Source organism: Excalfactoria chinensis, chromosome 16 (genome assembly GCF_039878825.1).
Source record: "Excalfactoria chinensis isolate bCotChi1 chromosome 16, bCotChi1.hap2, whole genome shotgun sequence".
Classification (NCBI taxonomy): domain Eukaryota; kingdom Metazoa; phylum Chordata; class Aves; order Galliformes; family Phasianidae; genus Excalfactoria; species Excalfactoria chinensis.
This window is the reverse complement of record NC_092840.1, coordinates 10,103,555-10,128,254: the sequence shown is the minus strand read 5'-3', so window position 1 is coordinate 10,128,254 and position 24,700 is coordinate 10,103,555. Positions and strand designations below refer to the sequence as shown.

The following is a 24,700-nucleotide window of genomic DNA, read 5'->3' as shown; positions in this document are numbered from 1 at the left end:
CACAGTCAGAGAGACTGCGCTGGGGAAGCTCAGATAGTTCAGTGGAACTGCCAAACCTTAAACACACATGATCAGGTTTTACAGCTTTTTAAACTTTGATTTTCAACAAAGTGAAAATGAAAAGCAAACACGCTCTTAACTCTTTCCAGCAAGTCTGTTTGAAGGGACAACAAGGTACAAATACATGACATCGAGTTCGCCTTTATGACAAAGCCATTGCTATGCACCAAACACGAGCAGGAAAGGGAAAATCCACTTTAATTCACTCTGCAGCAAGTGGCTGCAATTGTTTACATGATGGGGAGTGACAGACAGAAGGGCACAGCTCCCAGATAAGCAGCTCTTCCTGGGCAGCATGCTCCCTTTTGCTGCTTTGTATAACAGCATGTACCAAGCCCTTTCCTCCTGGCCCGGCTGTCTCCCACACAGTCCTATCCTTCCCTGTTCTTCCAAACGTACAAGAGAAATAACCAGATTTCCCCCTCTGCGGGACAGAGGTGAATGCAAACAGCACCACAAGGAATGCAGCAGCCGGAGCTGCTACCACAATCCTATTCCTGGGAATGCCTGCAGGGTTCAGAGCTGAAGTCTGGTGCCGGGATCCCGAGTATTAGTGTTGTCACCTGCCTGCACACGTGCAGCATGAGCTGCCAAAAGCTTAAGCTTGAAACTGCTTTGCTTCACATCCTGGTTGCTTTTGTCAGTTCTGCCTTTCGAGAAGGGGGCTGAAGGAGAATAAAAACAAGAAAAGCACTTAGCAGTTGGTAAACCTTCCTCCGTGTGAAGCTGAAGAGTGAAGGCACAAGCTCTTCATCTCCAGCAATCCCTGTCACAACCCGTGCTCTATCCCTGCAGTTGGCACAGGCTGCTGTCCTGCTGTGCCTGGCAGCCCTGCTTGCTTTCAGCAACCCCTGCTCCCTCCTTGCTCTGAAGTTGACCCGACATCCATCCTCAGCCAGAGGAAGCCTTGTATTCTCAGAATGTAATGTTAAAAAACAACAACAACAAACAACAGAAAAAGCACCAAACCCTACACACCCAAAAACCCAGGGAATGTGCAGTACGGCAATAGGAAAAACTGAGGCATTGCATCTGCTCTGCAAATGATTTTCCATGTGACATTTCCCTGCCCCTCCCCAAGGACTCCCACTCTGCTGGCTGCCAGCTGGCTTGTGGGGAAGCCAGGAAGCCCCCTCCTAAGGACCTGGTTCCCCCAGCACTGCTACACAGCTGTGACAGCTGAATGGGCTCCTGCACCCACCAACATGAGGACAGATAAACCTTTTACTTATAAAAAGCACATATTTACAGCCCTAAGCAAACTCTTAAACAGAATATATTCGCCTACAGGGTGCTGCTAAGAGGCACAAGGAAGCCATTTTAAGAGCTCTTGATGCCGGAATGCAGCCGTACCAGAGGTGAGCTCAGGGTTTAGATTAAACAAGCTGCCGCTCCACTCCTCGCTCCTGACAGCTTGGCCCGAAACAGTCCCAACAGTTCTCCTGTGCCAAGCTCCTTTACTTGATGACTTGACTCCCCCTGTACCTTCATACAGCCCTTCAGTTCATGTTTCTGCAGGTAGATCTGAAGAACAATCACCTGAAGCCATCCAGCAGATGACAGCAGTTCCCATCAGGGGAGCACAGTCTCATAACTGAGGACACTGCAGAATGCCATATGGCCAATTCTGGTCACCAGCCTTCACTAAGTGATAACTCCAGCCCACAGCCCTTCAGCCACAACGTTTTTCCTGCTGGAACTCAATGGAAGCAGCTCTTACATGTGGGGAATGACAAGTCAAAGGATAAAACCAGAACTGCTAAAACTGCTTGCTGTGTTTTAAAACAAAGACAACTTTTAATCATGACACACTACTTCTATGCAAAGCTCAAGAGTCAGTTTCTGCATCCAGAGCTGGTGTGCTGATAACATTAACAAATCATACATTGGAAGAACTCACAGCCTAGGAGAGAAGCTGTGACATTCACATTTTCCACAAGGGCAGGAATTTGCCATTTTCCCTCTCCAACAATCCTCACTTGTTAGGCATGCGGAAAAGACTCGCTCCATACCCTACTGTCAGCACCAAGAATTCACCTGCTGGTTTTGCTTTCTTACAGCAGGCAATTCAGTGAAGGCTTTTCTCTCCTGAGATAGAAAGCACAAACTCTCTTTGAGTTTGTATCTCTCTTGATACAAAGCGTGTCTTGTGCTGCTTCTCTTTATCCTTAGAGATATTTTTCAGCAGAGTAAACAGACCAGATTCTGGTAGAATACAATTTTCTGTGGCTTAGTGCTCCATTAGTATTATTTATGTTCAAAGATGTTGCTTTCATCCATTTGGTATCAGGGCAAGAGATGTATCAGGAGGAAGAAACATGATGGCACTCTGAAATGAGGCGCTGGGCAGAACACGAGCAGGAGATGTCTGAGCCCCCTTAAGCCATCAGACGTTAACACAATGAAGTTTTGATAGGTAGCAATTACAGCTGATAGACAGACTAAGCATTATTCAGAGGTCTACTGCAACCATACATTTAGCACCATGCCTTTATGTTCCTTGCTGCAGATGCATATGCAAACTGCCATTATTTAACAGGGTAAAAACAACATCCTTTTTAGTGGTGTGTTTTGGATTTTCTGCTTGGAGACTACTAGACATGTAGCATACAGAGGTGCACTGCACCCTGCCCAAACCTCCTGCTTCCTCTCCCATATGCCATTTGTCACCCCATGGATCTGCCTGTCACCAAAAAAATCAACTTCCTCTTCCTGTAGAGTAGAAGTAGACAAAAGCTTGAACAGATGGAGAGAGGTGATCAGGACTGAGACCACATTTTAACGCTTCTACAAAAAGCTACAGCTAGTTACCAACCTGAACTGTCTGATTTTTATACAGAGATAGATATTTTTTTTTTATTAATTATGTGAATAATTAATTCATTTTCACCTGAAAAATTCATCCTGTTCTTTCTTGCATTCACGACTGATCAAACAAGGAAGTTTGCAGTCCCTTGGCATGAGATTCAGATTGCCAAATGAATGCCCAGCCCTGCCTTTCTGCCTCGCCTCCAAGTGCTGGGGGAAGTCAGTTCAGCAGGCAGCTTTGCTGCCAGGCCTGCAGGACGGACAGGCCAGGGGCTGACAGCACTGCACTGCTATTCCTGGTTTGGCTGCAAAATCCCAGACCCAGCAGTGCCTCGGCTTCTTGTTGGTAGAACAGTCTGCTTTTTCCTCCTCTGCTCTCCTTAAACTAAGAACAGGAAGGAGGAACACACAAAAGAGGGTCCCAGTGCTTAAGCACTACAGATAAAATGATGCGGGAGGGCTGAAGCACAGATGTGTGACTTAAGATACACATGACTACAGTAATCACTGGAAAACATTTGCACACAAACACTCGGTGAAGAAAAAGGAAGTGCCTTTTTCTACCCAGCTGCAGAAGAAGTGATCGGTTTCCCCTGATTTCTTTCTTAAAGTGCTGTTTTGCTTACTTGCCTGTACCCCATCCAGCAAAGCAATAAGTTCTCTCATCTAAAGGAACTGCAATGGTAACACCTTGTCAGAACCTCACAGCTATGAAGCAGCTGCTGTCCCTGTACCTGGGACACTTTGGGGTTAATGTGCAGCCAGACATTCTCCCTCTGTGATACAGAAGACAAGTCATGGTTTTCTGGCTGCTCTTTTTTGTTTTCCTTTGTTCTGTTTCTCTTTAAGGCAGCATCCTCGACTGCATGAATCAGATGGAAAAAGAAGAAAAAGCAAAGCACCTAGCTGCAAGAAATGAATGATGATAGAGACCCAGCAAAAGCCTTTTCTAATGACAAGATATTACTACACAGGTTAATGAAAACCAAATACCAATTTAACATGCTAACCTTTGAGCAAATTGAGTTCAACTAATCAAGAGCCCTCCAAAAGGGTATTTTGAACTAAGAGAAAAGACTGGAAAAATCATTTACATAAGATGGCTGGTAATGGTGCATTTAATGGCACTGGTGATAGGGAATCAGAAGGAAACGGACACGTCCTGTGCAACCTGTTCACTAAAGCACTTCAGTAGGACATCTCCATCGAGGCGGATTCTCCCACTAGTACTCCAGCCAAGTCCCCATAACAAGCAGGGGGTATCAGGCTCTCCCTCAGGACACTTCCCACAGACCTTTAAGCAGAAGTCACATGCAAGGTTTGTTCCCTCCCTCCAGCCCTTACCTTCCAGCACAGCCTTGTGTTCCATGGCTGCCCCCACCCCCAGGGGCCACTGAGTGCCATCACTGCCAAGCACGGTGGTTTAAGCCTTCAGCAAATTGGATTTTTCTATTTCTAATATATCATCTGCTGACTCTCTCTGCGGAAAAGTACTGAACAATTCTAACAGTCACCTCAAGGACGCACTTGAGTCCTTTCTGAAGTTAAAGAAAGATATCCGGAAGAGAGATTTAGAATAAATAAATAAATAACCATGCTATTCGTGGTTACATTCAGCTGCTCACATCTCCTTCTTGTGTTTCAATATGCCACACTGGGATTTTATGACTCTGATACCCATCTCCTTCTCAGCACGGTTTAGGAAGCTCGGTCCTTATGGTGAGAACCCTAACTGACCGACCGTAAGGCTTCTGGCTAACAGCTGCCCTCCAGTCCTTCCTTTCTCCTTGCCATCACTCATTCCCATTTCATCTTCTGAACAATAACATTATACATCTAAAGTCTTCCAGCATTGGGATCCCTTAAATTCATTTGAACACACCCCGTGGAAACGTGCTACAATTTAATAAAAGACCCAAACTGTTTTGTCAAACTATACCTTGCCATTAAGGGATTCTGTAATTAGAACATAATTACTCAGCCATATAATGTGTCAAATTATGGAGAATGATTATTTGTTAAACTACAGATAAAGAGAAAAATGAATAAATCTGGAGCCACAGATAAAACCAATTAAACAGAAGTCCTTCCCTTCAGCATTCTTCTAACGCTGCAGAGATCAACTCTATCCAGCAGCTGGTTTACATGCACAATTGCTGAGATAAAACTTCTACGCTACACACACAGCATAAATCCCACAAGTCAATAACTCAGAGCAAGAAAGGGCTGCAGCGAAGGACAGGTAGTGCTGACATCACTATCAGCATCTTCCTTACATTGTGGCATACACACAGGAGTACAGTAAGGCTATGGAGAAGAGAACACAAATTCCAGGTTAAGCTTGAGATGTCAAGGGATTTCACCTATTACTTGAATAAAAGCCAGCATCCTTTAAAGTAGCATTCAAAAGAAATTACCTCTCTTCAAAAGACACGGAAGAAGAATTTCAAAGCATGATAAACAGAACATCCAAAACACACAGCAGAGAAACACAACACCCCTCTTTGTTTGGTGCACGTCCTACAATTACATCCTCTAAAATATATGGCTTTGACTCATCAGTTGGCATTGGATGATCGTTGGGGTCTCTTCCAGCCCAAACCATTCCATGAATTCAGCCAAGCCTGCCAAACAATGCACGGATGAACACAGCTGAGGAGAGGGCAGACAGGCAGCCCTGCTGCTTGCCTGAGGGCTGCTGCTGCAGCCAGCCCTGCAGAGCTCAGCGTGGTGCCATCCAGGAAAGCTTAGCACAAACAGTAAGGAACGATGAGAGCAAAACGTTTAAAAACAGTCCCAGAGGAAGCACTTACTTCAAATTAAAAGCCACGCATGCTGTCTCTGGCACACGGATTAAACCGTCACCTGCAAATTGTTGTTCTTTCCCAGCTCAGGGCTTTCACTCCAGAAGAGAGCCTTCCCAGTGGTCGGTGCCTCTAGAATCAGTTTGTATTGGAGTTCCTCACTGGGTGAGTCACCAGGCTCCCTGAGACTAAAAACAACCTCAGAGCTCATCTGCTTTCCTCCACCCCTTCATTTACACATCAGCACAACTCCTGCTTTGATAGAACTTCAGCAGCGCGTAATGCAGCCATAAATTACAGTGACCTATAAGAACAGCCTTGTTATCCTGTAGGCATAGATAAAAGTCAAGAAAGGAAACAGGGAAGGTACAGTGAGAACACCGCTAGTGATAAATTAGGGATCCGCTATCTTAATTAGTACCAATAATTACATTCTCTTTCAAGGAAACTGAGGCGTAATAGACACTAATGTCATCTTTCCCTGCACAATAATATAATATTGACTTTCTACCAAAAGAAAGCACAAGGCCTGAGCCAAGTCAGAAGATGAATTATGGTCATTTTAGAGGCCCTGAAAATACCTTTCGGGGAACATAATGCCAGAGCACACTACTCAAAGCGTCACACATTTAAATAAAAAGCCCAGACAAAAACCAAAGGACACAATGCAGAGCTCCTCCCTTCAGTCACTGCCACAGGACCACAGTCAGCAGGGCAGTGTCCATCACAGTGTGCAGCTCCAGGCCAGGCAGCCCCTGCAGGGCCAGCACACCACCACCACAATGCTGGCAGAAATCACCGCCTTTAAACCCGCTGCATTCCAGAAAAGGCTGAATTATTGCTGGTGTTTGTACTTACAGATACTGAGTAAAGACATCTGTACCTCACAAGCTCGCTTAACTGAGTTTATCTGTTATCTCTACGCAGAAAGCACGTCCCCACGACACAACAAGATCAGATAAATTACTGCTGCAACTCACATGACGTTCCGATATTCCTACTAATGTGAGAAAAGCAGCCCTACAAGCTAAAACGGTTACATGTCTATTACACAACTTGTGCCATAATACGCTATCAAATTCAACAGCAGCGAGCGCCCCATCCAGGCTTGATTTATTGCAGCTAATTGCTAATTAGGGTTATTTTTGAAGCACTGCTGTTTGCGTTGCACCAGATTTGCACTTGGGGAGAAAACAGGATTTACAAGGTCAGAATGAAGTTTAAACATTTGTATACAGACTGCTTCGCTCCGCTCGGTATTGCTGAAAGGTCTTTGCAGGCTGAAGACAGCCGCATTCACACGCGGCGTTACCAGAAGCAGGCGCTCCCAACTTGGTACAAAGCAGTTATTAACATGTAAAAATTCAAAGCAGGATTCCAACGGTTACTGAGACAACTTTCTAATTAAATAATGGCAGTAATATCACGATGCTTCATGTACTACATTAAAAATTGAACACTGCCTCACTAATAATGCATTGGTCATTTGCATAATCTAAAGATGTGTGCTGCCTGCGTTAGCTCCAGCTATCACACCACAAACCACCAGCGCTCACACCTCTCCCATTACCAAGAGAAGTACAAGAGGAATTTGGGGGCTCCTGTTCCAAGCTCCCACCTATTAAGATGCATCTAAGCAAGCGCTGGGAGGAGGATGATCCCCAGTACCAAAACTTGGCCATTTCTTTCAGAAATCAAACCTCACTGTAGACTGCGCTATTCCCACTTCTGGCATCAACCCCTCTCGCTCTCCAGCAAAATTCTCCCTGCTGTGTCTTTCACCGTGGCAGCACATCTGCCACGGCAGAGCTATAATGCCAACTGGGCAGGCTGGGTTTGCTGTGTTGGGCTCGTGTTTCCCTGTGATGTGCTACAGCCAATGCAGCTGCACACATCTGTCCTGTGGCTGAGATAGGTCGAGGCAACATATAAAGACAAGGAAAGGACTAATCCACCTGCAAGGATCAAAATTCAGCTACAGTCATTGCTTACTCTAAAAGCAGACAACAAAAGAGCTGGAAAATATAATCTCTTACAAAAACATCTTGTTTAGATTAGACTGGATTACAGGATGCTTACACACAGGCAGCACCGCATTAACTGACTGGAGCAAGGAAGCATGAAGGCTGAGCGACCTCTAATTAGAAAACACGACGTGACTCAACTAACTAGGACTCCTCTTGAGTTATCAGCTCAGTTCAGATTTATTTTCATGGCTTGCTATCACTCCTTCTACAACTTCTCTAATCATTAGCTGCATCAGCAGTATGAGAGCCATATGAAAGACAGTTACTTTTAATTTCAAGAGACTGACTGCACTTGCAAACACACTGCCAGCATCATCCAGTCAGGCTGTGGCTTCGTAAATCCAGTAAACTTTTTTGGCACGTTATCCCAGAGATGAAGAAGTCTAGGAGAAAACATCAGGAGTCACTTTGGAGAGCTTGCTTTTGGTAGGGGTGAGGGAGTTCAGCCTTCCCTCCGCCCCTAGAAAATACATTTGTATTTTGGCAGCATGCAGGAGGCTGAATGAAGGAGCTCCCAAAGAAGAGCGCTATGGAAACAGGACAAAGACGCTTTTCCAGCCCCAAAGCATGTATACTATGGTGCTGGTTCTTCCCTTAGCGTGGGTACACGATTCCCAATTGTGCCTTAATGGAAAATATATTTGCATCAATAGAAGGCGGCTTGCAGACCAGCTGCTCCTTCCTGTTCCCTGCTTTGTTTTTAAAGGAAAGCCACACTACTCCTTCCTATTCCCCCCACCAGGCTTCTCCCAGCACAAAAGGACTCCAGCACACGCCGCAGGTCAGCCCTCTTCACACCAGTCAGCAGGAAGGGGCTGGATGCCGCAGCGGCTGGTCTTTTCCTTTGTTTTACACCACACATAACACAGCCACTTCATTATTTTCAGTAAGTGTCCCCAGCCAACAGGTGCCCTCAGAAGATCTGCAGAAGAACAAATGAGGCCCCCACAGCATTCACGTGTCTTGGGATCCTTCACCGCCACCCGAAAGGTGAGCTCCATGCCCACAGCTTCATGCTGGTGAGGGCTGCGCTGCTCCTTGTGTCCCAGGAAGCACAGAGCGTGGCGAGGTGCCAGACCACACACTGCAGACACTGGATAAAGTCTGACCTCAGATCGCTCAAGGAAAAGTCACAGTGTCATAGGGGTTAGAAGGGACCTGTGGAGATCATCCACTGTGACTCACTGCAGACCAGGGGGAAGTACCAGGAGGTGGTGAGGGGTAGAGAAATCCTTTGGAGGAAACAGTTATTCTCTCCACTCAAGGAAAACCCAGCTCTGTTTGGAAATTCTGAACGAGCCCTTAAGCTCATACACTTTTGCTGGCTCCACCCTGTTATCAGGCACTGTTTTACCACTGCAAATATTGTTCCAGAGGCCGGCTGAAGTGTTTGTACAGCATCCAGCAACACGGACCTTCCTAAAACTGCTACATGAACCTTCAGACCCAGAGCAACTACTCCCAACTGCACCGAGACAGGCGCACTGCTTTCATACTACAGATATACATATTACACACAAATCTCATTTAACAGGCATCTTGGCTGTGATGTGAACCCTTCCTTAATTTGTGTTTGAGCAGATTTGGACCAAAAATTATTATTCAGATCAACAGAAAGCTAAAAGAAACGGCAGAGCTCCGGCTCCGGTCCGTAAATGCTCAAGAAGGTGAAGAGAACAAGCTGAATTCCCCCCATCAGCCAGGCACAGTTCGCAGACTTCCAATTACCAAGCAGCCGTGTCAGACACACGCATTGACTCGGGCAGGGGGGAGGAGGGGGCCACGGAGCGGTGGAATGTCCCCCATTCATCGGGCAGCCTTCCCCTCTCAGCGCAGAGTGGGCACTAATGCACGTAAATCCCTGCTTCATCAAGGGGTGAATAGCCCTTTTGTTGCAGTCTATTACAGTTATAAAGATTCCGGCCACGCTTCTCTTACCGCCACCATCCCCTGCACCCGAAAGAAAGGTAGGGCTTCAAAACGCAGCCCGGATCAGGATTCAGCACACGGCGGAGCAGGCGGGCTGCGCCGAGGGGAACCTGCCGGCCCCTAGCGGACCGCTCGGAGCCGTGCCCGGGCAGCTGCCAGCCGGCCTGGCCCTGCTGCAGATGTGCGGCTCAGGCACAATGGGCGCCCGCAGCCCTGGCTCTCCTCCACGTCCCGCTGTGTGACAGAAACAAAAGGCGAAGCTGGAAGCCCTCAGCTACAGCACAGCTCTGAATGATTTAGTGACCACGGCATCCAGACCTTGGCAGCAGCTGCTGCGTTAAAGGGACGTCACCCAAGGAGTCAGGAAACCACAGCGGCAGCCTTTTTTCACGCTGGATTTCAGGAGCGCTGTTACAAATTGAAAGGGTCCTGCCGCATCTCTGTAAGAACCAGACACGGAGAGGAGGAGTGAGCCGCACAGCAGGACGTCCTCAGGGCTGGCAGCTCAGCACTTCCAAGCCCAGGAGGCCATCCACCCAGGTACCTTCCACGCACGGATTTCCCCGCACTCGGAAAGCACCACTGAGCAGAACCGCCCCAGCCATGTGCTACATCCACCTCAAGGAGAGAAATAAAGTGCTGAGATGAAGGAAGCCACAAAGGACCAGGGCAACCTAAGTCCAAGGTGACACCACAGCACCGTTACAGCCAGAGCTGGGCAGCTTCTTACACAGCACAAGATCCAAACGCCTCCTTGAATCTCTTCAAACCCCTCTCTTCCCTCCTCTCCAAGCTGCAGAACAGCTGAGCTTTCATTACAGAACTTCTCACATATACCAGAGGATTAATGAGCCGAGGTAGCGCAATCTCCCAAAGAAAACAGCAAGCAAGGAGTGCCTTCATTCAGCATTCAAGTCCTTCTGCCCATCACACCTTTTTCCCTGCTGGCAGCACGCAGGGTTGGGTGCTGGGAACCAGCCCTGCGACCTCCTTCCTCCGAAGCCCCTGCAGCCCCGGGGTGCTGCCTCACTGCACCACAGCCACAGGCAGCAGTGGCACCAAGCAAAGCCAGCACAGCTCCTCTCAAAGCCCAGCTGCCCCACGTTGTGCCTCCAACAGCCTGTGCTGCAACAGAGGGCAAGCGACTGACCAAAGAATCACCACGCGTCTGTCTGTGCAAGGACAAGCAGCAGCCAGCTGCGTTATGTGCACTGAAAACTCAGCACGAGAAATGAACCTGTCAATTCAAGTAAGAAAAAGAAAGATTTACACGGACAGTAACTACAGTGCAGCAAATACTTGGAATAATTTCTGTCAACAGAGCGCTCATTAAGACAGATAAATACTCGCTTTGCTAATCTTCCTCGTCCTCTCGCCACAGTAATTTAGTGGCCCACAGGGAGAACCACACAAGAGACTGATAAAGAAGACAGATCAGAAAGGTGTGCGCATTTCTGTGTGCCACAAGCAGGTAACACAGCGCTGCCATAGCCCTGCTGGGAAGGGAAAAGTACAGGTTTATATTTCTCTGCAGAGTCTGAAAGTAATTTAAGAAGGACGTTTTAAAGCCATCCTTGACCACCTGCAGTCAAGTGGTCATTAAGAAAGTACTGTAATCAAAGCATCCACTAACTGCTGGGAAACACTATTAATCCACTGAGCAGCACTGCTCCATCCGCTCCCCCCGCAGCCATCCCAAGCAAGGAAAACAAACCAGCGCTCACACAATTGGATTTTCAGCTCCTGGGAGAGCAGTGTGGGCAAGAGGGGGCAAGCAGCATCAGCAGGGACACTTCTGTGTCAACCCACAGGCAGCAGCAGGTCAAATTATGGCCAATGTGGTTGCACACCTTTGGCCTGCTGCCCTGCTCCAGATTTTGGGTTTGCCTCCCAGAAGAGCAATGCATGAGAGGGCTCAGGTCTGCACCCAAGCTCTAGCTATTTTCAGCCCGCTGAACTGAAGTGGTCTCTTTCACTGACTTTAATAAGCAGGGAAGAGAAACGAGCAGGAGCTGTTACATGGCCTGTTAGGCCTTTCCTGCTCCGAACAGAGGGGAGGAGGAGAAGAAGCCTTTGCAAAACATATGGTTTGAACAAGTAGGGGCAGCGAGTGCTTTGCTCCACCAGCATGCTGCTACACACAAGAAGACATCAGTGAGAGGCGGGCAGCACAGCAGCAAATCTGGTACGAGGAAACGCTGTGTAATGTCAAACACAGAGAACAAAAGAATGATTTCTTACTTCCCCAATGGAATATGTCATATCCAGCCTTATAGCGCACTCTAAAACACAGCTGCTGCTTGCTCAGCTCTTAACAACATACTTGGTGGGATTGGAGTTGATTTTTTCCACCTCACTGAAACCAAGCTCAGGTAAATCAGAGCAGCAAGGCCAGGGCTCCAGAGCACCCAGCTGCAAATCAGAAACCAGCACAACCTCCAAACTCCTGGGGAATGGAAGGGAGAGCAGAAGAGTGGCAGGCACGGTTTGTTAGGCAACAATTTGTCTTTTAACGGTCCTGGATATGGCACTGACTGCTTTGAGAAGCTGCTTCCCCAAGCTGGAGGGGCACTGCACCTTTGGGATAAGGCAAGAAAACAAACACAAGGGAGGAAAAAAAAACAACAACCAAGGGGGCCATGGAAGGATTCCAGGCGTATGCACAGCATAAAGAGCAATTCTTCCCAGCTACAGGAAATAACGTTTGTTGGAAGCCTGTGACTTCAGGTCTGGTGGAGCCAGGCAGCCCTTCCACTCTGATGCTCTCAAAGGGCAGAACTTTCAACAGAGCACTGCAGCACCTGGACCACATCCCCCACTTGTGGGAACAGCCTCGGGCTGTGCCTGGGAACACTGCTGGCCCATCTGGGTCGGGGACACTGCCAGTCTGCTGCCAGACACCGCTGCTATGTGACAGGCAATGTGGAACGGCGCAGCAATCGCTGGGATTCCTGCACAACGTGGGACAAGAGACAGGTTTATCTCAGATCATTTCACAGCATTCTCTCTCTCTGGATTTCCTGGTTGTTTTCCAGGTCTGTTTTGTTATGCTGTAAAAGCGTTACGTGCCTGTGATCGTGGTGACAAGACACACCACGACGCTGGAGCAGCTCAACACAGCAGGCTCTGCACAAACAAGCAGACAGGCCGGCATTGTTCTGTTGTCAGTACTGGAGTTTAAGGCATGGAGAAAGGAAAGTGGGGTTTTCTAAGACAGAGTCCTGGGTGCCAGGTATCCCACCTACTGCCACTGCCCAGTTGTGCAAAAGGAGGTGAGCCACTAGGTGAGCTGCACAGCATATACCCAGATTCTGAGCTCCCTCATGCTTACAAGGGGAGAGGCGGAATAGGCTTATTTCCAAAGGCTTTAAGCTTTTTCAGTAGAAGGACCGCATCAGTTCCTGGCATACACCAGGATTTCTAGCATCTTCTAGGATCCCAGAATGACTGCAGCAACTCAAACCCAGCCTGAAACACACGCAGACACTCTCAGCTCAGCACCCACTCGCAGAGCTGAAAGGAGTGAGGACTCCAAGAGGTTGAACTGTAACAGGCAAATGTATTTTTAACAAATTCTGTTTCTATAAATATTACAAAGCTTTCTGCTCTTCGGAGGCTGCTCTGCTCCCAGTGCTGCTGACATTACAGTGACATTTAAGAGGCCTTCACTTTGCCTTCCTGCCTTTCATATGCTGGTTTTGTTCAACGGATCAGAGAGACACATAAAGACACAAGGGCTGCTTACTCAGACTGCTCACTGGCTGACCTGCTGCTCACGCGGGACTCAGGAGCACAAAGGGGCTCTCCATGTCAAGAGCATCATCTTTTTAAATGCTGCAACTATTGAAATCCAGTTAAAAAATAGAGCAACAGTAACTTCCCTATTTATCCTCAGAATTCATCTATACACATTCATTTCAGTTTAAGACTACACGTTCTCCACATCAATATCAAAGACCACATGCACACGGATCTGTCGCCTTCTGGTTATTTTTAACAGAAACTACCTGGGGTGCAGAATCCCTCCTCTCACTTCAGCAGGTGAGATGAAAAAGCTCCAAAGTAACACAACCAGCCCAAAATTAAGTGCTCTTTGGGCAGTGCTTTATTTTGCACAAATACCCGGTGCTCTTAGCAGGAAGCTTCCACAGACTTTTTCCTCTTGTCACGGGATACAAAAGCCATAATGATGGTTGTGTCACGGCTCCAGCAGGATTCTTTCTCTCACTGCAGACCCGAAGGAGAAATAATGCATCTTGGAGCCAGCAAAAATGGTTTGAAATTCAGTGGGAAGACTTAACTAGGAGGTGGTTTGGGCCTCACTTGGCCTTCAATGCAAGTATTATCATGCTGAAAGGATCGTGATGCATGAGATCTGCATACTTCCATGGGATCGCTCCACAAACAATTCAATCTACTCTAGAAAAACACCCATCGTGTTCTGTAATTCAGTGGCAAAGCAGAGCATGAGAACTGTAGGCATTTAACCTCTCATCAAAAAACCTGAATATCTGATAATAATAAATACAATCTATAAAGGTTTCAAGTCAACACTTTTTATAAGCAGACTTGTAAGGTAATAAATTTTCCATGATTTAACGATCAGCTTTGCCTATGAAAGCCAATGTTGTAATTCCCAATTGATTGTAGATGTTAATCTTGCAAGACTCTTGTTCTTATGCCGTGATTTATTAGCTGAATTAATGACAGATTGCGCTGTTTAAAACAAGCTGCTGTTTTACACAATAACGCAGGAAGATCTGTCCAACTGAGTCACTGCAAGGGTGGGAGGAGGGTGGCATGCAAGGTGAAACTGCTCACATACCTGAGCTCATTTGTCTTATTGCCTTTGAAATGCAGCACTAATTGTTTAACAATTAACCCTATGACTGAACACCGGGAGAGCCGAATGGCAACAGCTATTTAAGCAACTAAGCTATTCAGGCTCTCTGCAGATCGGGACTCCTAACTGGCCTCCGTGCAATCCTTTTACACGGAGATATTCTGCTTTCTGGTGGAGAACGATATAAAATTCGCCCCCATCACACACACACACACACACACACACACACACACACACACACACACACACACACACTCTCTTTCCCTGGAGATGGATAGAAAAAAAAATTCCCTGCACTTTCTGTACGTATGTGACTAGAAAAAGAAAACGGCAGAACAAGGACAGATCTGATTCCTCAGCCCTTATCTCATTGCTACCACAAAGCAAGTGCCATTATGTGCAATAAAAGTTACAACCTTCACTCCAGATTATTCATTCTCTATCTCTTCAGCAACGATTCTAGTGCAGGAGAGAATGTGCCACAAACATGCTCTAACAATGCAGTAAAATAGAGGGCCAACACTGTAGTGGAAACAATGAGAGTTCCTCAGTTCGTCTTAGTCTGCAGGTTTTATGAATTGCAGTGCTGTAATAAATGCAGACCTTTTCCTGTCAGCTCTGCCAGTGAGACACAATGCAGGAGCTGTGAAATTCAGAGCAGAGGAAGCAATCACAGCATAAGTACTCCTGATGTAGTTCTGACACAGGAGCCCCATGTTCTGCAGCCAGCGGTTCCCCCCGTTGTGCATTCTGTTTTGACTCTGAAGGGACCCCTCTGTCCAGCAGTGAATTTGAACTCACTTTTGTGCTTTTTCTCAGGCACTTCAGTGAGCAGAGGCCCTCCCTGTGCAGCAGAGCAGCAGCTGTTAGCAACCCACAGGCCCTCCCTGGCAGCCCCAGCTTTGCTCTGCTCCTCCTGGCCTGGTGGGAACGGCAGCTCTGCTGTGCCCCAGTACTGCTTCAGAGGTGAGCACAGACTTCAAAATACACAAACAAAATCAAATAAAGGGATCAAAACGATGGAGCCTTGCATGGTTGCCTCTGAACAGGTATAATTCACAGTCACCCCAGAAGAGTCACCCCAAATCCCCCCCAAACCACTGCTGTGATGGGTTCTTAAAAGCTGGCCCCAGCCATCTGCTGGTGGTCAAGCTCCATGATGTGGCAATCAATTACAGCTGTTATCTTGTCCAGGCTTTGACAGATGTTCCTCTTTCATTGTACAGTAATTACCAGTTAGCTGCCAGCAGGCTTCACACTTTAATTGTGGCTCTAATTTGAGACAATGAGAGGAAAAAAGTAGGGAGAGACAGACAAGGAAAGGCAAAAGCTAAGACAGCTGCGGCAACTGGAGCACCCATGCATTAAGCATTTCTTTACAAACAATAGGTGAAGGCAACCAGTTATCCAACGTGAGTATAAACAGCAACAGCTGAGAACCGTCCAACTACACATGGCCTGCAGCCCTTGATCCTTTCAGTGGGGAAAAAGGGTACTTTCCTTTTTTATTGCCCAGCAGGCTATGCTAAAAATACCTGCCAGCCTTCTGGCAACACGTGGCTTCATACTGCCAAGAAGCACGGTGTTAATTGCATCACAGCAGCGAAACCCCTGCAGATAAAGGTGAGGTGGGGAGCTGCTGGGCTTTCCCGAAGCTCAGAGACCAAACAGCTTACACTGTAACACAGAGGCACTAATGCAGCAGAACACAAGAGCAACTGCCCTCCCTCTCCTTGCTCCAGGGGGATGACACGCAGGGTCCGCAGGGGTGAGGAGTGCCTGACTGCATGACATAGCAAGGAAGGAAGGAAGCCTGGCGACTCATTGCTTACACAGCCCAGGCTCTAATGACTCTTCAAGAAAGGAACCTGACAGGGTTTATCCTCTTCTTAGGTGAAGGAAATGCAGCATCTTAACTTCATTTCTATAGCCATGACTCGCCTCAGTTTCTGTCCTGTGGTTAATGACACACAAGTTTGTATAATGGCCATAACAACGTGCAGAGACATAATAAAATCATCAACCACTATGCTGGCATTCAGTGGGTAAAGATTTGAGCAGAACTACTGACTTGACTGAAATCCATCTTTTTTTTTTTTTTTTTTCCTTCCTTTTTGAGGCATTTAATGATCAAAAGAGCCTGCCTTGAAAGACATTGCAGAAGCCAAGTATCAGACTTATGCTGGAAATCCAAACGTGAAGCAGAAAAATATTCTGTTCTTAGGGGCAATTCTCCAGCAAGCTGTAGGCTCCCTCTGACTGGACATCCAAAGCTGCACCATTGCTTTTTATTTAATTAATGATGGGCATGTTTCTCCTGCTGGCTATTGACTGGATTTTTCGGTTGCACTTAAGCTGTGTTTCGGTGATGTGGCATGTTTGGCAGTCCCGATGGCTTACAGCACTTCCTCTCATGCTCTCTCCCTCTCCTCCACTGCCCACCCCATGCCCAGCCTCATGCCACTGCACGCTCATGCTGCAAGTTGTGGCAGCATAACTATTTCAACATCCATTCAGATCAGGAAATGAAGGATGGCAGAAGGAATTGACGTCCCCATTTTATGCCAAAAAGAAAGAAAAAGAAAAGGCTATTGTGCTGGCACAGCAGACACAAGGTTCCATAGAACAGCTCGCTGCCTCTGAAGGATTAGCCAGTTGCCTGAACTGGCAAGGGAAGGGGAACCAGACACTTCCATCAGCGTGGCACAGCTCGGCCATCTTAGAAACCTTACACTGGTACAGCACACCACGTGTGTGGGAATGAGAAACACGAAACCGCTCATACCGGTATTACTGAGAGCTGCTTACCCATGAGACATGCCTCTGGTTTAATTGGACACACTCAACTGCAGGCATTTGGGCTCAAGCTCAGATTGCTGGTGTACTCGCATCCACCAATGTTTTCTGTCCTAGAACTTGTTTGTTTTTCTGTGCTCTCGGATTTTACATTTTAGTGTCACTTACTGACCTTTCCGTTATTCTATTTGGTGTTGGGAGCACTTCTGAAATCACATTGTTGAAAAAAAAAATGGATGATGTTTTGGTGGTTGCTGAGCACAACCAACCAGCTCCCGCTGACAATGGCAGCATAAGTTAACAGCCTGGGATCACCATCTAGCAGCTGCCAAAGGGAAAAGGGTGGGGAGGGAGAAGGGACAAAGCCGCACATTTTTAACGTGTTTCTAGCATTGCAACCAGCAGAAGTAGTGGTTTTATAGAAGCAGAAGTACGTGGTTCACTGGCCAGTGATTTGAAACGGCTTCTCTGCAGGAACTGTCACTTATCTGAATTATCACTTTTTGAAATAGGTCTTTGGGACAGCGTTGTAAGCTTCTGCCAGATAGCCAGATGTTATGCAGACAGACAAGAAAAGAAGGCTGAGCAAATCATTCCAGGGTCTTGCTACCTGACACAGCAAAGTCGATAGCTTTGAAAACATTATTAAGAAGCATAACTGTAACCCAGCAAGTTTCATCTCCGCAGCCTGCTTACCAACTGATGCTACTGCTTGACTTCCAGGTGTCCTACAAGCAAGCTGTTCTTTCCATTTGTTTCAGCACACCAGATCTCCTCCACAGAGCGAGATTCTCAAGAGATTTTGCAAAGCTTGTTCCCTGTCAGCTGAAGTTCTGGATGACATCCCCTGTGCTCTCTTGCCAAAAGATGAACAAATAACACCTTTACATCTCTGAGTAACCCGAGAGATCATTTGACCACGAATCCACTAGGATTTTTCCTGGAAATATTTCCTGCTCTGATGGGCTACTCAGCAGTCAGCTCTGGTCCCACAAAGACATAAGACTGCCATTCATCTCAAAGATACCACACCACTACAGCAGGCAGTACAAGTTAAACCACGCAGCTGCCTCTGGCCAAAAAGAGAGCCGCATATCCCCAAGGGACTGACTCCCTGGAGTCAGAAGGTGCTGACCTCTGATCTCTGACTCCACCAGAAGAGGACTTGTTAAATGCAAAGCAATCTCTCAGCTGTCGTCAATGCTAAACAGGCAATTACCATGCTGATAGATTGATTACATTTTCCTGTCTAAATTATATCAGGAAAGAGGCAAATCACTCTGAAAATGAGAGAATCACAGCCTGACTTCAGGCAAAAGCACAGAGGATGGTTTTTGACAGTATGAATCACAAGCTGGAGGAACAGAGTCAAACAGAGACCCTGAGCAAACAGACCCAAAAATGGATGATTTCATTGCTTTCCTGTCCAAGGAACGGTAAGGCAGAGATACACAAATCAGCCATGACCACATTAGACCACAACCCTTTCATGTTAAATTACCAGGGAAGGGGATGGAGTAAAAAACAACAAGAAAGATGAGTGGAGGAAGAGAACCACAGGTCCCCAGAGAGCGTGGATCCCAAAGTGCATCCATTTCCAGTACGTGCTACAAAGTCAGCACCATTCCAACACAAACAACACATCTCTTCCCTCCCACTTTGAACCAGCTGACTTCACCCTCCTTATTGTACATTTGTTTTCAGTGACAGTTCCTTAATGCCCTCGGTCTGCAGCTGGCATAGCATGCAGAAGCATCGTGCAGATACAACAGCGATGGTTTGAAAACCACTTCATTTTGCAGAGCATTTGACTTACCTACAACAGCACACCATGCCGCGCCACTGAGAGCCCCACAAACTCCAAGGCAAACTGCCCTGCTGCTATTCTCCAACAGGCACTGAAGCTGCTCAGCACTGTCAGCAGCTCTATCACAATGTTTCCAGCAGCCAGGCTGCATCCTGTCCAGCTGGGTCTCCAGCCTGGTCTTCCACTCTGGCTTCCCCCCGCCATTTTCCATCTCCCAGCACGGCCTTCCTCCAGTGCTGCAGACACATCTGTGCTCCAAGTTGCACTTGCAAATACAATGCTATTAGCTTTTCCTCACAAACGTTGCATTTTGTTCCTGTGTGAAGCTCTCAGGCTACACTGTGGCACCAGGCCCAGGCATGGCAGGGATGGAGACCCATGCAGGGCACAGCAGGCAGCCTCAGGGCACAGCACTGCTGCTGAGGGGAGCGGTGAGCAGGATGGATCCCAGGCCTCCTCCCTGACAGGCTTCAAGAGTCTGAGGGGCCTCGGTTTGGTGCTGGTAAGGGCAGACTCCAGGCTAGGCTCAGCCTGGAGAGCTCAGCTTTGCTTCACAGCACTGCCCTCCCCATGCAAACATGTAGCATCCCACTCATTAGTACCTTCCCAACCCTTTCCTCATTGCAACAGGTGGCTGAAGGGACATGGCGCCCAGCACCCCTGCACCGCAGCACTGGGCACCACCACAACCTGCAGCACATCCTGCAGCAAAAGCAGCCTTCACTCTTGATAAGGCCTCCCTCACCTGCTTAGAGACATACATAGAACCACCTCACCACAGGGCAATGCCATTCCCACACTGACGGCACACCCAGCCATGCCCTCACAGCACTGGGAGCAGTGATGGAGGCCTCAGCTCCACTGAGAACATTTTGTGGGGAAGTGGATGAATCCCAGATGGCCAAAGCTTTTAATTCCTCCTCACAGGATCAGGGCTGGGATGTTTGAAATAATTTCTTAAAAAGAAAAAACAAAAAGGGCTGCTGAAAAGAATAACATTATGACAGCTGCTGGGAAAGCCACCAGTGGGTGAAACCTGGTCACCGCACGGTCCCTGGCTGCTGCAAGCAGGAAGGAAGGGATTTTTATATCCTGAGCTGCAGTCCATGCTTTTATTTACTTTCCCCTTTCTCCCAAAGCAACCCTGGCTCACTCTCGCTGCTCTCCTCTCTCCAGCCTTCAGGAAAGGACATGAATCCGACAGAGGCCATGCTACATTCGCTTCAACTGTGACGGTTTGGGACTAACCTGCATAGGCTCTGGCAGCAAACACGAGCCAGACACTCCATTTAAATTCCACATAGTGCTCCTACCTCAGCTAACACCTGGATGGGATGCTTGGCTGGATCAGACTGACAGGAACAAATCACGTTATCTGAAGAAATGTTCCTCTAGATATCTTCATCCTTTTCAAGGCCAAAAGCTTTGCTGCTGGTTTTTTTTTTTAAGGACCACATCACTTGCTGTGAGCACCTTCCTAAAGGAAGTTTCCCCCACAGGAAAGAAAACCAGCCTGTGCAGCCATCGTAAGGAATCAAACCAATTTCCAAATGAACTTAAATGCAATTACGCGTAGTTAATGACAGGTATGCCTTTTTAGAAGAACAGCTGTCGTGCAGATGCAGTTCGAGCTAAAGGCAAACAACAAAAGCAAACTGATCTTCAGAAAACGTTCCTTTGGAGCACACAAACACAACCCAGCACTTCAGTGTCTCTAACCAGACATCAGATTCACTTCATTTCAAAACAAGGGAGTCAGCCCCCCATCCCCTCTACAGAGACACCACTTGGTTGGTTGGTTGGGTTTGTTTGTTTTTGTGGCAGAGGGGAGACACAGCACAGGTGTTTGTTTTTGAAATACCCAGCAAGCACTTAAGATTTTCAAAGGATTTCCCAATGACCCCCAGTGCTGCAGCTGCCTCAGGCTGCTCCACGAGCTCCTCCGACCCAGCTTGGGTGCAGAAAGCAGAATGCATCCAAAATCTCTGCCCTGCCTTGCATTTCCCCTTGGTCAAATATTTTTCAGGAAGTAGTTGATCTGGCCTGCAGGATATGAAAACCCAGGTCAACCACATCACTAGATGGCTGGTAAGAAAAGAAAATAACAGCATGTCTGAAGGGAGGCCAAGAGAATTAATTCGAAGGGGAAGTTATTTATGAAGAAGCTCTGCAAAATGGGAAAAATATTGCTATTACATTTCACAGGGATATTGTCAGAATCAAAGATACTGCGGCTCTACCGTACACAGTAACAAGTGACAAACGCATGCTTAATAAACACATTTACATACCATTGCATGTGATAATTGCTTTTATTCTACAGTCACTGGCTGCGTTTCCAGATCCTTTGATTTCTGTCCAATGCAAAAACCTAGCTTGCCCTTGCGCATGAATTCTGGAAGCCAGCATGAAAATACTCCAATATGCAGAACAGGAGCTTGTAAGAATGTGCCAGCAAAAAGTAACTGTGTGATCTTACATATTATGAATGTTATGCTTGTGTTTTTCTCATGTGCAAGGGCACAGGGTCACTATTAATCACAGGAGAAGTAGAAAGAGGAAAAAACATCGGGGGAAAAAATGTACCTTAGAAATCCATCGTTACAGAAAAAGGAATTGGGAAGCATTCTGACATTTTAACTTGCATTTGGCAAGATCAAATCTGATTGCAATTTATAGCAGCTCTGAACAGTACATTGGGAAAAAAAACAGAGCCAACCGCCAGTAGGTGAAGAGGAGCAAAAGAGGAATCTTCCGGGACTGCACCTCTCCTCATTCTTCACAAGTCTCTGCCTTCTACTGCTGGTGTTCCCAGCTCTGACCTAACAAATTAACTATGGGATGCACACGCTAATCACACAATGGATCCATTCCCATCCTCTCCCCAAGACCCCAAACACACTCCTGAGAGCAGGCAGCACCATGCATAGAAAGGCAAGCTGGAAGGTGAGTGGGAAGGTGGGAAGGAGCTGCATCTCTGCTCTGTCTCCCACTCCAAAGAGAACAAGTCTCTCAGACCCTGGCTGAAATTTGGCACCTTTGTCTCTATGCATGCAGTACAGATGGCAGGATAGACGCGCCTGCTGGTGCAGGAAAGCTGTGCCAGCTCTCAGGAGGAGGCAGGGAGAAGGCATTAGCAGAGAAGGGTCACCAAACTTAGTGCTGTCTTCATCTCTGCCTCTCTTCCAGAAACTGCCAGAAAGGTATTTTTGGGGGGCAGGGAAGGGAGTCTCGCTACTGGAAACCACCCAGTATTTAAAGGATCTCTTTCTTCCCCGTAAATCATGTTGCCCAATTGATTTTTTTTTTTCCTTCTCTGAACAGCTGCTTATCTACCATTCTCTTCTCTGTCCATTCCTGTTGATTTAATTAACGCTCCTCTCAATATTCTCCAAGGAAACCAATGGCTTCGGTGGTCACTGAAAGGTGCCAAGTAATTTGCATGACCATTTCCCAGTTAACATTCCTTAGAATATTGATGTCAGCCAGCCTTATTTTACAACAAATTAGTTTAAGCACATGAGAACGTCCAACTGCTAAGAAGCAGAGGCTAAATGTGCAACCAGAAAAAGGTAATACCCATCCATTTCTCCTCCAGCACCTCATGCACCACATTCACTGCAGACTTGCACCATACCCTTGTTCCACCAGAACCCAAATAAAGCAACAGTAAAATAAATAGTAAAGCTCCACAGACTTGTTTGTTTACAGTCTGTAATGTCTGCCAGAGCCAAGCAGAAAGATCACGCTTTGGTTTTGAGGTATCAAAAGTTCTCCTGAGACTGAAAATCACACAAGGGAAATTTGGATTTTAAGGCACAGCAAACACATCTTCAGGACAAACTAAAAACCTCTGCAAAATAGAAATAAATGTTTATGCAAACCAAGCACCTGACATCACATATCTCTTCAGCAGTAGCTTTGCATACCCAACAGAAAAACATAGGCAGTATTAGAGAGTACAAGACTGGGTTTTCAGGCCATGCAATTGCTATTTGTGCCTCCATTCCCCAGGCCTTCTGGAAAAGGATTATTCCTTTTCTTTCCCCACTCCCACACATTTACAACTATCTTCCAGTTCCCATTCCTTACCCTTATCTGCTACACAAGGAAGATGAAACCAGCTCCTCAACAAGCCTCAAGACATAGAGACAAAAGGCACTGTGTAAGACCCAGATATGATCATAAGAAGTAAGCGTGCTTAAGGGCTCAGGGATTTTTTTTGTGGATACGGTCACATATCAAAAGCAGCCTTGAGAGGACCCTGTGTACACACACACACTGTGAATCTGTACACTTTTTAGTGGCCATTTGCACATTAAAATAATAATAATAAAAAAAGCATCTTTAAAAATCCTCAGAGATCAAAGCACATCAGAAGAGAGTTTTAGATAAAAGGCAAGGCAACACAGTGCAGAGATCCCCAGAGTCAACCCAGCGGTTTTCATGACATTTTAGTCACATCTTTACTCCTCTCTCAAAACCCCCAAAGGTCAATTTATTTAAATCGGTCAAAGATCAGAGAGATTCTAGGAATAAATAGAAACTGACACACAGAGCACCTGATTGATGCTTTTCTGAAGAAAACACTTTTTCCTGGGTTTGGCAAGAGCACGTGGGGGTACTCATTTCTATTTCAAATAATGACTTAAGGAAGTTTGTAGAAGTCAGCTCAGACACAGCTGTGATGAACTACTGTAAATGAACCTTGCTTGTTCTGCACGCATGCAATTGCCCACATGAAGCCAGAAGCCAGCAAGGAGGCTGTCAGAGCAGGATGCTGGTGCTTAGCAGCCCCGAGCCGAAGCACAACACACCATCTCTAGAGAAACCAGGCAAAGAGCAACCCTCGCCAGAAAGCACTTGAAAGAACAGAGTGTTCTCCCTTGCAAAGACAGTCCATCCACATCACATTGTTCAGCCGTCACTTTCCAGATTCTGAATAGTGGTCAAAATCTGGAGCTGGACCATAGTCAGGAGTGAAAAATGCCCCTTAGCTCATTAATGTACAACCCCACAATCAAGTTGGAGAGTTTATGGACAGCTATAAACAACCAGCCAGACAACATTACTTTGCATTAATCAAGCCAGAGCTGACACTTGACAGCAACGAACAGAAGATTTGTCTAATTTGTTTTCATAGGGAATACTGCCAATTTACCAAAAATCATTTTATTAAGCTTTTGAGAAAACTTTGAAGTCCCTTAGAAGCCCAGACCTCCTGGTTCCGTAACAATTACCTTGGCTGCGCTGTAAACAGAATAGTTACCTTAATCCAGTAAAACAGAGACAGATTCCTCACAATTTGAAACAAATTTGGCCAAGATACAAAAGAAAGCATCAGGAAAGTTCACAGACACAACATGAAAGCCAGAACTAAATAGACATCAGCTGGGGGTGCAGTGCTTTTACAAAAGGTATTTTAACACCAGATGGCTACTTGCATCATATTTTAAGTTATCTTTGGCACTTTTACAGTCAGAGACCCAATGTTCTGAATTTTTTTTTTCTATGACAAGGAACTTCCTAAAAGGCAACCTAAATGAAATACATGTTTACGAATGCATGCTGCCATGGTCACTGGGCACTTCATAGTACTGGTTAAGAGCTCCAAAAGCAGATGGCT

At 46.7% G+C, this 24,700-nt stretch overlaps 1 protein-coding gene across 17 annotated transcripts in view; it reads right to left on the bottom strand.

Annotated features, from left to right (window-relative positions):
* Positions 1 to 24,700, bottom strand: part of FBRSL1 (fibrosin like 1) — a 397,085-nt gene that overhangs the window by 314,203 nt on the left and 58,182 nt on the right. Inside the window, exon 1 of one of the 17 annotated variants that reach the window (XM_072350982.1) lies at positions 5,682 to 5,717. The exons of the other annotated variants lie outside the window; for them this stretch is intronic. The gene's annotated coding sequence lies outside the window, so the exon portion shown is untranslated. Of the gene's footprint in view, positions 1 to 5,681; positions 5,718 to 24,700 lie in introns of those variants that run through there. 17 annotated transcript variants of the gene reach the window in all.